Consider the following 15,493-nt stretch of genomic DNA (forward strand, 5'->3'; position numbering starts at 1 on the left):
TTTCTCTCTGTCTCTCTCTCTCACTGTCCACTCTGCCTGTAAAAAAAAAAAAAAAAAGGATAAGTTTATGCAAAAAAATTTTGAAAGCCATGTGTACTTTTTTTTTCATAATATGCATCTTCCATGAGGTTTTTGAAGACCTCTCATATAAGTTAGGAAATTGGAGCAGTATCATGTGTGAGTCCACAAAGCTAGGGGGTAATTGTGTGGGGATTCAAACATAAGTCAGTTGATCTGTTTTTGCAGTTCAAATTCCAGTCTATCAACCTGCTTGTCCCCTAAATGCTAATCTCTCATGATAATAATCTGTACATATTAAGCAATATTTTACTTTATTTGGTAGGACATTGACATTTTATTCTGAAATCATCTCTGGCTACAATAATACATTTTAAATAAATATTCTCTAAACAGTTTTACTCCTGTTATCAGCTGTACAATACATACAGTATCATAGAACTGGCCACTAGGATTAAAATCCACTAGAACATCTTTCATGTTAAATGGTGACAGCATCTCACAGAAATGTTTATATATATATATATATATGTGCATAGTCCACATCCAACCGTTTTCACATATTTTCAGTGCACACAGTTATAGCATATTACAGTCATGTGTCTAAGTTACTGCTGGATAAAAACCCAAGCCCCTACCTAGATGTAACTGTAGCAATTGAGACCGGTATACTTACTCTGAATTTTATATAGGTCATTAAAGAATATTTTAGTGCTTACCATAGGGCTTACTGCACTATGGTGGGTAAAGAGACATTCATGGGAGTTCACAGATTAGCAGATATGGGGCAGGCATGAAAACAAAAATTACAGTGCCAGGTGATGGGTTTAATGAGGTCAATACAAGATGAAACAGGTGTTTCACAGAGGAAGCTTGCAGGAGAGGAAGTTCACTGGGAAGGTAGCTAGTTCTACAGGTGCAGAAATGAAGAAGAATGGGAATAAGACGAGGTAGGTGGATGAGGGAAGGTATAAGGGTACTTTCAAAAGTTGAAAGATAGGATTAAAAACAAATTTAAAATCTTGTATTTCGATACAAGATTTTGAAATCTATGCATAGTTTTTTCATAAAACGCGTTTTTCGGTGCTGGTATTGTGGTACAGCTGGTTATGCCACGACCTGCAGCATCGGCATCCCATATGGGCACCATTTTGAGTCCTGGCTGCTCTACTTCTGATCTAGCTCCCTGCTAATGCACCTGGGAAAGCAACGGAAGATGACCCAAGTCTTTGAGCCCCTGCACCCTTGTGGGAGACCTGCAAGAAGCTCCTGACTCAACTCTGGCCATTGTGGCCATTTGAGAAGTGAACCAGTGGATGGACGATCTCTCTTTGTGTCGTTTCCTCTCTCTTTCTCTCTAACTCTGCATTTCAAATAAGTAAATAAATCTTTAAAAAGCAAAACAGATTTTCACAAACTTTTTGAAGTACTTCCACAAAGGTAGGCAGAGGATACACACTAAAACAGCTTACAAACAGCTTTATTGAGATGTAATTCATTTACCATAAAATTCACCCTTTAAAGTTTATAATTCACTGGTTTTTAGTATTCGGATTCACAGTTGTATAGCTGTTACCATTCTCTAAGTTTAGAACATTTTTCTCATGCTTTTAAAAAGAAACCCCTATCCCCATTAGTGGTCACTCTCCGTCTCCCTCCAGCACCTTTATCCTAGACAGTGATGTGTTTTCTGTCTTCAGATTTGCCTGTTCTGGACATTTCATATAAATGGAATAATATGCTATGTGGTCTTTGTGACCAGCTTCTTTCAGTTATGATTTCAAGATTCATCCATGTTGTACATGTGTCAGTACTTCGTTCCTTATAGTCAAATAATACTCTCTTGTATAGCTACGACACATTTTGTTTATCCGTTTATCAGTTAATGGACATTGGGTGGTTTCCACTTACTTATTTACTTGAGAGGCAGAGTTACAGACAGACAGACAGAGAGAGAGACAAGACTTCCAACTGCTGGTTCACTCCCCAAATGGCTGCAATGTCCTGGAGCTGGGCTGATCCAAAGCCAGGAGCCAGGAGCTTCTTCCAGGTCTCCCATGTGGGTGCAGGGGCCCAAGCACTTGGGCCATCTTCCACTGCTTTCCCAGGCCATAGCAGAGAGCTGGATCAGAAGTGGAGCAGCCAGGGCTAGAACCACACCCATATGGGATGCTGGCGCTGCAGGTGGAGGATTAATCTGCGCCACAGCGCCGGCCCTGATCTATATTTAACATTTTAAGGAATTTCCAAATTGTTTTCCAAAGCAGTTGAACCATTTTATATTTGCACTATCAGTGTATAGATTCCGTCTTAGGAGATTAGGTTTATATGGTTGATGAGCCATTTATTACAGTTACAGAAAAAGGAATGAAAATGATGGGATTAGATTGCTGGTTCCCCAGTCCAATATGATCTAAGATACATACTAAGTCAAAGGCTTTTTCTGGTGGCTGATGAACCAAAAATGAAAGACATTTCTTTAGTTCTCAGGGGCTATTGTTACTCCATTCTTAGAGTCTTTGATATTTATATATCAGTATGAGCTACTTAGTAGTAATCTGGGTTATTAAGTATTATTCATTTTTTTATGTTCATAAATTAAAATGAGATTATTTATGGGCCTTACTAAGGACCCTACCTTGATTTTCTTACAAGAGGTCTGTCAACTGTACAGTGCTTTGGCATTGGGAGTTCCTGCTGTGGCTGCCACACTATTTTCATTGCACCACTTGCATCATGGGTGTTGTCTTGAGTTAGATGTTCCAATTGTGGTGATTTATTTACTTGAGAGAGAGAAAGAGACTCTCATCTGCTGGTTTGGTTCATTTTCCAAATGCCCACAATGACTGTGGCTGGGCTAGTGCTGAAGCTAGGAATCAGGAACTCCAGGTCTCTCATGTGAGTAGCAGGAACCCAACTACTTGATCCATCACTGCTGCCTCTCAGGGTCCGAGTTACAGGAAGCTGCAGTCAGAAACCAGAGCCAGGAATCAAACCCAGGCACTCTGATGGGCGATGTGAGTGTCTTTCATGGCATCATGATCACCAAGTTAAATGCCAGCCCCCATTTAAAATTTTTGTTGACCATTTTGCTCCTTTGTTGTTGTTGTGTTTCTTTAATTCCTCATCCAGAGATAACTTTTCTAGTGGAAAATGGGAACAGATGAGTAGATTGAGTCTCTTGTCCTACTTTCATGGATCAGAGTTAAAATAGTTTATATTACATCATTGGAAAAATGTTTCACATTCTAAATCTGTTATGATTTTTGAAAGTTAATTAAGGTTTTTAACTATGGAATATATGGATTTTTTGATAGTGACACCTTTGGAATTATGTGCCAGGATTTGTGTTTCTTTCCAGGGAGAGCAACTATAGGGATTTTTTTTAAATTAGAATTTTTAGAACAAGAATCCCATGACTCCCAGAATTAAAGAATTCAGATTGATAAAGAGAATTTGTGGTTTGAAATATTTGAAGGAAGTGAAATCTTGCTATGATTAGTTATTGCTATTGAGTGATAGATGTTTTCTGGGTATACTATTGGTTTTAGTGTTCCATATTCCATATTCCATATTAAAATATTCCTGTTGTTTCTTGGTTATTTCTCTCTCTCTTAGAACTCAAACCTTGCTTTTAAAAAAATTCTCATTCCACATTTATTAAGATTGTATTGACTTTTTTGATGATTGGGCTGTTATTTTCAAGAATGCTATTTTGCTGCATTGATAGTTTGCTTCAGGCCGGCGCTGCAGCTTAATAGGCTAATCCTCTGCCTGCGGCGCCAGCACCTCGGGTTCTAGTCCCGGTCGGGGTGCCAGATTCTGTCCCGGTTGCCCCTCTTCCTGTCCAGCTCTCTGCTGTGGCCCGGGAGTGCAGTGGAGGATGGCCCAAGTGCTTGGGCCCTGCACCTGCATGGGAGACCAGGAGAAACACCTGGCTCCTGGCTTTGGATCAGCATGGTGCGCTGGCCGCAGCGCGCCAGCCACAGCGGCCATTATGGGGTGAACCAACGGAAAAAGGAAGACCTTCCTCTCTGTCTCTCTCTCTCACTGTCCACTCTGCCTGTCAAAAAATTAAAAAAAAAAAAAAGTTTGCTTCATTTGTAGAAGTGTATGGCACTTTTTAAAAGAGATTTATTTATTTATTTGAAAGAGTCACAGAAAGAGAGGGAGAGAGTGAGTGAGGTCTTCCTTCCACTGGTTCACTCCCCAGGTGGCTGTAACAGCTGGGGCTGGATCAGGCCGAAGCTGGGAGCTTCATCCGGTTCTTCCATGTGAGTGCAGGGCCCAAGCACTTGGGCCATCCTCCAATACCTTTCCCAGGCCATTAGCAGGGAACTCGATCAGAAACGGAGCAGCTGGGGCTTGTATTGGTGCTCGTATGGAATGCTGGCGTCTCAGGCAGCCGTCCCACCCTCTACCACAACGCCAGCCCTATGCATGGCAGTTTTTTTTTTTTTTTTTTAAACTTCAAACTGATTTTACAGAATACTAGTTGGTTAGACTTTGTTGGCTTCTAGTTTGATTTTCTTTCTTGTGCTCTTTGATTCTGTTTGTGTTTTGATTGAGTTTGGAAACTTCTGATCACAAATGGAAGTTATGCACACTCAGGCCTTGCTGGGTTGTGGCATCAGGTTGAATGCCAGTTTCTTGTAGGCCTCTGCAGTTGGCTCTGTGTGTTTAACAGCGTACTTCTTTCTCTGTGTTTATAGCTTTTAGACAGGAAGATTCCCTCTTCCTCTACTCCCTCCTTCCCCCATTCCCTACCTTTTTTTTCCCTTCCCCTCCCCATCTTCCTCTCCTTCTTTCTGTGACTTTGTCTCTCAAATAAATTAATAAAATCTTTAAAAAAAAATCCCAAAGTGATTCATTATACCAAAGATTGGTAATATTATGCAGAAACAAGTACTCTGCTTTTACATGAACTTCACCTCTGCATAAACTGTTTCTCCATACTCACTCGTTTAACAGATGCTTTGATTTGTAAGGGCCTGAGCTAATTTGAACATTAGTTGAATTGCACACACGTTGGTTGATCCATGGGAACTGATTTGCCTGTGACCTCTTTCTTGGCTCGAAGAGGAGAGAAATTTGTGCTTATATGCTTGGGGGTCCAGAAGATTAGAGTCTGTCTCAGTCCTGCCCTTTATACTATTGTCTGAGCTGGAAGAAGATGGGAAAGGCAAGGTTGTAGGAAAAAAGCTGTATATTCTCAATTCCCCTTCCTCCCTCTGTGAGTATCTTCAGTCATCCTGACTGCCATTCCTGAACCTTATTCCTGGAGCTGGAAATATCTGTCCCATGTCCTAACTTTATGCTCTAGAGCTGTCTACTTCTACTTTCTCTGGACCCTAATTATGTTAGCTCACCTTCCTACCCTCTCCTTTTTTCCTCTGAAAACGTTTTTCTTTTATTTTTTTTTTTTAAAGACATTTATTTGAAAGGCAGAGTTACAGGGCGGGCGGGGGGAGGAGACACAAACGTGCACACACACACACACACACAATGAGAATGAGATTCTTTGATTTACTGGTTCACTCCCTAAGTAGCTGCAACACAAGAACTGGGCCAGAAGCCAAGAGCCAGGAGCTTCTTCCCTATCTCCTACATGGGTACAGGGGGCCAAGCACTTGGGCCATCCTCCACTGTTTTCCTGGACACATTATCAGGGAGCTGGATCAGAATTGGAGCAGCCGTGACCTGATCTGGTGCCCATATGGGATACTGGGATCACAGGCAGCAGCTTTGCCACTATGCAGACCTCCTAAAAATAGTTTTATTCTTCTATATAAAAAGTAAAACCTTATAGTAAACCTGCCTGCCTTCTATAAAACCTTGTATCTTTCCTCCCACCATTTCTTCCCCTTGCAATAACAGCATACTTTCTTGAATCACCTACATTTTACCTCCAATTTACTGCCTAATCCACTTCAATTTGACTTTTATGGGCAGCATTCTACTGGAATTGTGCTCATGACACATTGCCAAAACTAAGAACTTAGTCTAGACTTCTTTGACATTTGGCAGTGATAGCCATCTTCTCCTTGAAACTCTACTTAGCTCTTTATTCTGTTTCTCAACCTCTGACTACTCTGTTTCTTATACATTCTTTACCTGGAGTATGTTGTTTATTGACAGGATTATACCCATTCCCAACCCTTGGTGACTCCCACATCTGGGTCTCAGAGTTCTTACGATGACTTAGATGTATCCGCCTGATTGTCTTTGTGGTAGGATGCCAGAGTAGGTTTGCTCAAAATTAAGCATTTTGTTGCTCATCCTCAAATTTGGACGTTAGCATCTTTACTGTCTTAGAGCATCTCTCTTGGTTAATATTACTACTCTGCAGTCACGCAGGATAGAAACTCATCTGTGATGTTCTTTCACCCTCCACTTTTAGCTGATAAAAAAAATCTTGTCTGCTGGACCTCTGAAATGCCTCTTGTTCCTTGCTCAAGTTCATGTTCTTACTACCTGGATTATACCAGTCACTTCATAATTCATGTGTTTCAAGTTCATGTGTTTCAAGATTCCAACATCTAGTTCAGTATCTTAAAATGCTTGCTGGGGACTGTCGCTGTAGCTCAGTGGGTTAAAGCTGTGGCCTCCAGTGCTGGCATCCCAAACAGGTTCCCATTTGAGTCCTGGCTGCTCCACTTCTGATCCAACTCCCTGCTAATGTGCCTGGGGAAACATCGGAGGATGGCCCAGGTGCTTGGGCCCCTGCATCCATGTGGCTCTTGGCTCCTCTTTGGATAGGAGTGGTTCTGTTACCCTGTTGCTAGTTCTTCCCTTTAACCAGTCTGTCAGTTCAGAAGCTGCTCCATTTTTTAAGCAGTCCATCCACACGCTGCACATGTCATTCACCCTGAGGACAGCTGGAGTTCATTCACTTTGCCACTGACGCATTAGGTGTTTTCTTTCACAGATAATACCTCTTTTGTCCACCTGTACCATACTTTGATTTACATCCCGAGTAGAAGTGTTAGTTCTGTCCTCTGGTCTTTCTATTATAGTGACCATTCATGTTTGATGAATAAATGAGTACATAAATTAATGAATGAATAGGTGGATGAGGGAACAGATGTGGGGAATAGGAGGGTACTTCAGAAAGTTCATGGAAAAGGGGAATTAAAAGATAAGCTTATTTTGGAGTGAAAAAATTTTGAAATCCAGTAATAGTTTTCTCACTATACATGTTTTCTGTGAACTTTTTGAGGACCTCATGTATGTGTGGGTTTCAAATTTTTTTGCACCAAAATAAGCATGTCTTTTAATTCTATTTTCCATGACCTTTTGAATGTGCCTGCGTATATGTGCTCTGTGAACAACTTCATCTTCCTGTGGACACTTTATGTTAGGTTGTTTTGCTCTAGTCATTTCCATACAGAACTGACCTTGATCTCCTTGGGAGCTAGAGGAGGCAGGGACATTTTTCTCAGCTAATCAGCAAGTGCAAGTGTGTACTTAACATGTGCTGGGGTTGAGGAGGCACTAGAGAGCATTTTATAAAATCTTCCTTCAGAACTTTGATTATCTGCTTTGGAATGTCAGTCTCAGTCAAATGGAAGCCTACCAGCATTTAACCAACATGATTCAAGGTGTAATTGAAAGACCCAAGCCTTCTTCCAATCTCACAGTAAAAAGCCTTCAGAATTCAACAGGAAATAAACCTTTATCTCTAAAAGTATATTTTGAAGAAAAACAACCAAGTAACCAAAGAACCACATTGCAGGGGACCACGGCTCTGATACCACAGGGATTCAAGCACATAGTTTGGAGTCTGCTCTGCTTGCTTGCTTACTTGCTTTATTTATTTTTTTTAATGGATTTATTTATTTATTTGAAAGTCAGAGTTGGAGGGAGAGAGAGAGAGAAGAGAGAGAAGAGAGAATCTTCCATCTGTTGGTTCACTCCTCAGATGGCTGTAATGGCCACGAGCCCAAAGCCAGGAGCCAGGAGCTTTATCTGGATCTCGCACATAGCTAGGAGGGCCTCATGTATTTGGGCTGTCTTTTGCTGCTTTTCCCAGGCCATTAGCCGGGGGCAGGATTGGAAGTGGAGAAGCCAACACTTCAGTTGTTGCCCATATGGAATGCAGGTACTGCAGGAGGCGGCTTTACTTGCTGTGCCACAATGCCATAGCCATCTATTTGGCTTTTTTTTTTTTTTTTTGAGGTTTATTTATTTGAAAGGTAGAGTGACAGAGAAAGGGAGGGAGAAAGAGAGAAACAGAGAGTGAGAAAGATCTTATCTGTTGGTTCACTTCCCAAATGGCTGTAATGGCTTGGGGCTGGGTCAGGCTGAAGTCAGGAGCCTGAAACTCTGTCCTGGTCTCCCTCGTGAGTGGCTGGGCCATCTTCTGTTGCTTTCCCAGGGGCATTAGCAAGGAGTTGGATCAGAAGCAGAGCACCCAGGACTGGAATCCAGTGTCCGATATGGGATGCCTGCATCACAGGTGATGACTTAACCCACTACCCCACAGCAGCTGCCCCTCTTCTGCTTTCTTACCAGTTTATTTTCTTTTTCCTTTTTTTAGATTTTTTTTTTTTTTTTTTTTTTTTTACAGGCAGAGTGGACAGTGAGAGAGAGAGACAGAGAGAAAGGTCTTCCTTTGCTGTTGGTTCACCCTCCAGTGGCCGCCGCGGCCAGTGCACCGCGATGATCCGATGGCAGGAGCCAGGTACTTTTCCTGGTCTCCCATGGGGTGCAGGGCCCAAGCACTTGGGCCATCCTCCACGGCACTCCCTGGCCACAGCAGAGAGCTGGCCTGGAAGAGGGGCAGCCGGGACAGAATCCGGCGCCCTAACCGGGACTAGAACCCCGTGTGCCGGTGCCGCAAGGCGGAGGATTAGCCTAGTGAGCCGTGGCGCCGGCCATTTTTTTTAGATTTTAATTATTATTTATTTGAGAGGTAGAGTCGTAGACAGGTCTTCCAACTGCTGGTTCACTCCCCAAATGGCCGCAATGGCTGGAGCTGGGTCGATCTAAAGCCAGGAGCCAGGAGCCAGGAGCTTCTTTCACCTCTCCCATGCAGGTGCAGAATCCCAAGCACCTGGGCCATGTTCTGCTGCTTTCCCAGGTCATAACAGAAAGCTTGATCAAAAGAGGAACAGCTGAGAGTAGAACCAGTACCCATATGGGATGCTGGTGCTGCAGGCGGAGGGTTAACCCACTGCACCACAGTGCTCACCCCCAGTTTTTTTTCTCTATGTTTGATTCAACCTGGCTTCTCTTCCTGCTGCTTCGTTGTTTTTTTTTTTTTCTTTAAAAAAAGAAAGTTATTTATTTGGTTGAAGGAGAGAAAGAGAGCGAGATTGTCCATCTGCTGGTTTACTCCTCAAATGGCCACTATGGCCACCTCTGGGCCAGCCCAAAGCCAAAAACCCAGAACTCCTTCTGAGTCTCCCACATGGATAATAAGGGTCCAAACACTGAGGTCATCATCTGCTGCTTTCTCAGGCTTATTAGCAAGGATCTGGATTGGAAGCAGAGAAGCCAAAACTCCAGTGAGTACTCCCATATGGGATGTCAACATGGCCAGCAGTAGTTTAAGCCACTGTGCCACAAAGCCCCATTTTTTTCCCCTTTTGGGTATCTTAACCAAATTATTTACACAGCAAATATTTGCCAGTTTTTTTCTTTGGGATATCTACTTAGGCATGCAGAGGCAAAATGAAAATTCCCAGCACATATGAAATAGACAAACATGAAATGTGGAATTAAAATACAATGTAGAGGCCAGTGCTGTGGTGTGGTGGGTAAAGCCGCTGCCTGCAGTGCAGACATCCCATGTGATCACCGGTTCGAGTCCTGGCTGCTGCACTTCGATCCAGCTCTCTGCCATTGCCTGGGAAAGCAGTAGAAGGTGGCCCAAGTCCTTGGGCCCCTGCACCCGCGTGGGAGACCTGGAAGAAGATCCTGGCTCCTGGCTTTGGATCGGCCTAGCTCCTGGCCATTGCAGCCATTTGGGGAATGAACCAACAGATGGAAGACCTCTCTTTTTCTCTGCCTCTCCTTCTTTCTGTGTAATTCTGACTTTCAAATCTCTGTGAGTGAGATCCCAGCAGAAAGAACGGGCCATCAAAGAAGGAGGTACTTTTCTCTGAAGGGAGGAGAGAACTTCTACTTTGATTATGGCCTTGTCTAAATAAGGTCAGAGTTTGTCAACTCAAGAGGCTTCCATAGCCTTGGCAGCTCATCACAAGAGCCTTGGGTGATTACTGACGTCGTAAATAAGAGCGTCAATTGTTAAATCAACAACGGGAGTCACTGTGCACTTACTTCTTATGTAGGATCTCTATCCTTAATGCATTGTACTATGCGAATTAATGGTAAAACTAGTATTCAAACAGTACTTAAACTTTGTGTGTCTGTGTGGGTGCAGTCTATTGAAATCTTTACTTAGCATATACTAAGTTGATCTTCTGTATATAAAGATAATTAAAAATGAATCTTAAGAATGGGATAGGAAAGGGAGTAGGAGATGGGATGGTTTGTGGGTGGGAGGGTGGTTATGGGGGGAAAAACTGCTATAATCCAAAAGTTGTACTTTTGAAATTTATATTTACTAAATAAAAGTTTTTAAAAAATTCTGACTTTCAAATAAATAAATACATCTTAAAAAATACAGTGTAACAAATGAGGGTATTGTGAGTTGAAGAGGTGTTATGGACATATCTAAGAGATAGTGACTGGCTATCTAGGGGAGTGGAAGTCTTTCAAAGAAAAACCTGAGTCTGTAATTGAAGAATAAGAAGAAAGTGTGTGGTGCCTGTGCTAGAGGAAGGAACTCTTTATGAGAGAGACAAAAGCATTATGTTTCAAGCAGATTGGTGTGCTTAGACCAAGTGGGGGCTGGCACTGTGGCATGGAAAGTTAAGCCTCTGCCTGCAGTGCTGGCATCCCATCTGGGCACCTGTTTGAGTCCTGACTGCTCCACTTCTGACCCAGCTTGTTGCTAATGCACCTGGTCAAAGCAGCAGAAGATGGCCCAAGTCCTTGGGCCCCTGCACCCACATGGGAGACCTGGAAGAAGCTCCTGGCTCCTGGCTTTAGCCGGGCCCAGTCCCAGCCATTGCAGTCATTTGGGGAGTGAACTTGCAGGTGGAGGTCCCCCCCCCCCTTTCTCTTTCTGTATCTTTGCCTTTTAAATACATATTTTTTTTTTTAAAGAACAAGTACATGGAGGAAAATTACCTTTCTTTAAATATGTATTTATTTGAAAGACAGAGTTAAGAGTGAGGGTGGGGCGTTCTCTGATTCCCTCCCCAAATGGCTGCAACTACTAGGACTGGGCCAGGCCAAAGCCAGCAGCTTGGAACTCTGAGCCCACATCCCCAGGGCTATTTGCTGTTGCTTTCCCAAGCAGATTAGCAGGGAGCTGAATTGGTGGTAGAGCAGCAAGGATTTGAATCAGTGCTCATATGGGATGCTGGTGTTGCATGCAGCAGCTTAACCCTCTGTGCCACAACACTGGCCCCAGGAAACTATCCTGAGATGAATATGATAAAGTGGATTAAGGTGAAAGTTTGAAGGATTTCGTACTGGGAAGTTTGGGCTTTAGTTGTAATCAGTGGGAAAAATTAAGCAGGAGAGAGACATCAATGAATGTTTTAGGGAAAAAAACTAGTAGCTTTATTTTAGATTTTTGCTTCATTTCTCACAATGACCTACTGATTCACAGTCCCCGTGATGGGCCTAGAAATCTGTAGAATTAGTAAATGTCCCAAGTGATATGACTGGGCAAGTTGGGAAATTTTTAAACAGAGAATACTGAACACATACATCAGAGATGTGGTTTCTGGGATCAGTTTTGTTATTAGCTTGTGAGCTTGTACAGCTGTTTTAGTTTTCTACCTTGAAAATTGAGGACTAAATGATTCATTCTTTCTATAATTTCATGCTTCTACACAAACAAGCAAACAAATAATTTAGCTTTAATTGAGCTCTTTTACTTAGGTGGCCAGGAGTTTGGCAGGTTGTGTGTGTATGTGGGGGTGGAGTCTAATTGACCCTGTGTAGAAGAATTTCCTACTCCTAGTATTTCTACTCTTCTCTCCCTTAGAATGAATATATTTTTCACGTTCTTTAAATTACATTAGGTGATTTTTCCAAATTGCTTTTGGATTGTATTAAATCTAAGCAATCTTTGTGCTTACTCCTATCTGCCAAGTGTATTTTCTTGGTTTCTGCAAAGGAAGCAATGATAGTTCTCCACTAATTTTTAATGAGCAGAAAAATCTCCACATGGATATTCTAAAACTATAGGTACTTAACACAGTTAATTATATGTTCAAATTATGACTGCACACTGCCAAAATTGCCCCTCGTCCCACTCTTCCACACACTTGATCTTAGCCAAAAAGCCAAGAAGTAATTCATCTCACCTTTCCAAAGAGGAGAAAGGGATGTTTGCCGAGTGCAGACTTGAATTACATGTGCCTGAAATAGATAGCAGGCATAGTTAGATGCTGGTTACCCTTTTCTTCTCTCAGAGCATTATACCAAGAGGTAAGAAACAATGAACGCGTCCCAGTTTCTGTAGGTGAGTGATGTAGTCCTATGTATTGAGTGACAACCCTGGCTTATTTTTCTTCTCCCCTACAAACATACCAACGTTGAGCTACTTGCTGCTTTTAGGAACCTGCAGCCCACTCATCATTACTTATCTCCATTTTAGCAAGAAAGAGGTAGATAAAACCCATGGGAAGTTTGTAGACTTCAGAACTGGACAGGTTTGGGATTGCATTGTAGCTGGGCGAGTAGTTTAGCCTTCTGTACCCTCCAGAAATTGGTGACTTTGCTTTTGTGACTAACAACACCTACACTAAGCACCAAATCAGACAGATGGAAATGAAGATTCTCAGAGTTTTAAACTTTGGCCTGGGTCGCCCTCTCCCCTTACACTTCCTTCGGAGAGCATCTAAGATCGGAGAGGTTGATGTTGAGCAGCATACTTTGGCCAAATACCTGATGGAACTGACTATGCTGGACTATGACATGGTGCACTTTCCTCCTTCTCAGATTGCAGCAGGAGCCTTTTGCTTAGCACTGAAAATTCTTGATAATGGTGAATGGACGCCAACCCTACAGCATTACCTGTCATACACCGAGGAAGCTCTCCTTCCTGTCATGCAGCACCTGGCTAAGAATGTAGTGATGGTGAATCGTGGGCTTACAAAGCACATGACCATCAAGAACAAGTATGCCACATCTAAGCATGCTAAGATCAGCACTCTAGCCCAGCTGAATTCTGCACTGGTTCAAGACTTAGCCAAGGCTGTGGCCAAGGTGTAACTTATAAACTTGAGTTGGAATACTGTATCTGCAAATAAAATTGGCACCATGTGCCCCTGTACATATTATACTACATTTACTTTTAATAAAGGTTGTAACCCTTAAAAAAAAAAAAAAAAAGCCTTCTGGTTCTTACTTTGTGAGATGAATAGCAACAGCCCTGCAGGTGCTATAAGGAGCATCAGTGTTGGGAAGTGCTCCTCGGTGTGTGAGGCTCCCTGTGTGGGATCGACCCTCACGGATGATCAGCATAACACATAGGCGGGTCTTTAAAAGGTTCATGGAAAATTATGAAAAAACCTGTATCGATTTCAAAATTTGTTGCACCAAAATCAACTTACCTTTTTTTTTTAAAAAAAGATTTATTTATTTATTTATATGAAAGGCAGAGTTACAGAGAGGCAGAGGCAGAGAGTGAGATAGAGAGATCTTCCATCCGCTGGTTCACTTCCCAAGTGGCCACAACGGCAGGAGCTGGGCTGATCCAAAGCCAGGAGCCAGGAGTTTCTTCCAGGATGCCCACGTGGGTGCAGGGGGCCGAGGACTTGGGCCATCTTCTGCTGCTTTCCCAGGCCATAGTAGAGAGCTGGGTCAGAAATGGAGCAGCCAGAACTCGAACCAGCGCTCATATGGCATGCTGGCTCCGCAGGCTGGGACTTTAACACTTTGCACCACAACACTGGCCCTGCAATTGTTTTTTAAAATGTCAAAATCTCGGGGCTGGCGCTGTGGTGTATTGGGTAAAAGCTGCTGCCTGCAATGCCGACATCCCATATGGGTGCTGATTTGAGTCCCGGCTGTTCCACTTCTGATCCAGCTCTCTGCTATGGGCTGGGAAAGCAGTAGAAGATGGCCCAAGTGCTTGGGCCCCTGCACCCACATGGGCATCGTCCTGGAAGAAACTCTGGCTTCTGGCTTTGGATCAGCCCATCTCCCGCCATTGCGACCATTTGGGGAGTGAACAAATGGATGGAAGATCTCTCTCTCTCTCTGCCTATGCCTCTGCCTCTCTGTAACTCTGCCTTTCAAATAAGATAGATAATTTAAAAAAAAAGTCAAAGTCTTACATATTTGCTGTATTTTTAAATATTTCAATAATTTTTTTCTCTACAAGTCTGTAGGTTGAATGGTAGAATTGTTAAGCATGAGGTAGTTATTCCACAGTAGGGCGGAGAGAGTTAGTATAAATCTAACATATGAAAGTGTATGCTTTAAAAGCTTATTTATTCCAACATGCTACCATATTTAGATGTTGCCACAATCAGATGTTACATAAGGACATAAATGTTAATGTTACTCTGTAACGATGCCTTAATATACATGGATGGCTAAATCCCACATACCAGGTAGAGGTACTGTAATATTTGTACCCTCAGTTTCATCCAAGGGATTTGCCCTCCCTGCACATTGTATTGTTTGGTTCATCCTCTGGGTTTATTTCAGGATTACTGGGCATGCGTGTGGCGTTCTGTTTATTCATGGACTACGTGATGATCAGGCAGAGGTTCTAGACAGATGATTTCCAAGTTTAGACCTGGATCTGATTAATTGAGACTCTGTGACCATTTGTCTTTCTGTTGTCCTAGCCATCTTTGGTAACTCACGTGCTTTTATGCAGACTTACAGAATGTGTTCTCTGTACTTCTTTTGCTGAATTTTCTAGCACATTTTTAAATTGTCTCAGTCACAGAGAACTAAAAAAATAGGGACCCTTGCTGTGCATATCTGGAAGCAGATAGGCACGCAGCTTATTTTGGTTTAACATTACTTATGGCAATTTTAAGTTGAGGAAGTAAAGATGTTTTTATGTTTGAAGAATTTCTGTGTTTGAGGAAGTCATAGTCACAGCTTGATTTATGAGACTTCCCTCTCTGTTCACTTTTTCAGCCAGTGGCAGCACGCAGTTCCATGAGCTGTAGTTCCGGAGGTGTCTGTGTCGTTCCTTTCACTCCATTGTCCCTGCGTCCACAGGGTCTCTGAGCTCTGCTGCTGTTACCCCCTCGCTGCTGCTGCAGCTCACGCAGCTTCTCTTCTGCTGCCACTGTCCAGATCAGGGCCAGATGCTGCTCACAGCTCTTCCCTGACTGATCTCCCTGCTTCCCCCGGTGCTTCTCTTCACAGCTGGTTGTTTATCCTAAATGAAATCTGACTGTGTTCCTCTCCTTAAAACCTTTAA

The 15,493-nt window shown here is 42.7% G+C and overlaps 1 protein-coding gene and 1 pseudogene across 13 annotated transcripts in view; both read left to right on the forward strand.

Moving 5' to 3' along the window:
- The window catches only part of LOC138848743 (G2/mitotic-specific cyclin-B1 pseudogene), a 28,793-nt pseudogene extending 15,356 nt beyond the window's left edge, over window positions 1–13,437 (forward strand).
- ITSN2 (intersectin 2) overlaps window positions 1–15,493 on the forward strand; it is a 167,417-nt gene that overhangs the window by 16,370 nt on the left and 135,554 nt on the right. The window lies entirely within an intron of this gene.

The sequence above is a fragment of the Oryctolagus cuniculus genome, chromosome 2, assembly GCF_964237555.1.
Source record: "Oryctolagus cuniculus chromosome 2, mOryCun1.1, whole genome shotgun sequence".
Taxonomy (NCBI): Eukaryota; Metazoa; Chordata; class Mammalia; order Lagomorpha; family Leporidae; genus Oryctolagus; species Oryctolagus cuniculus.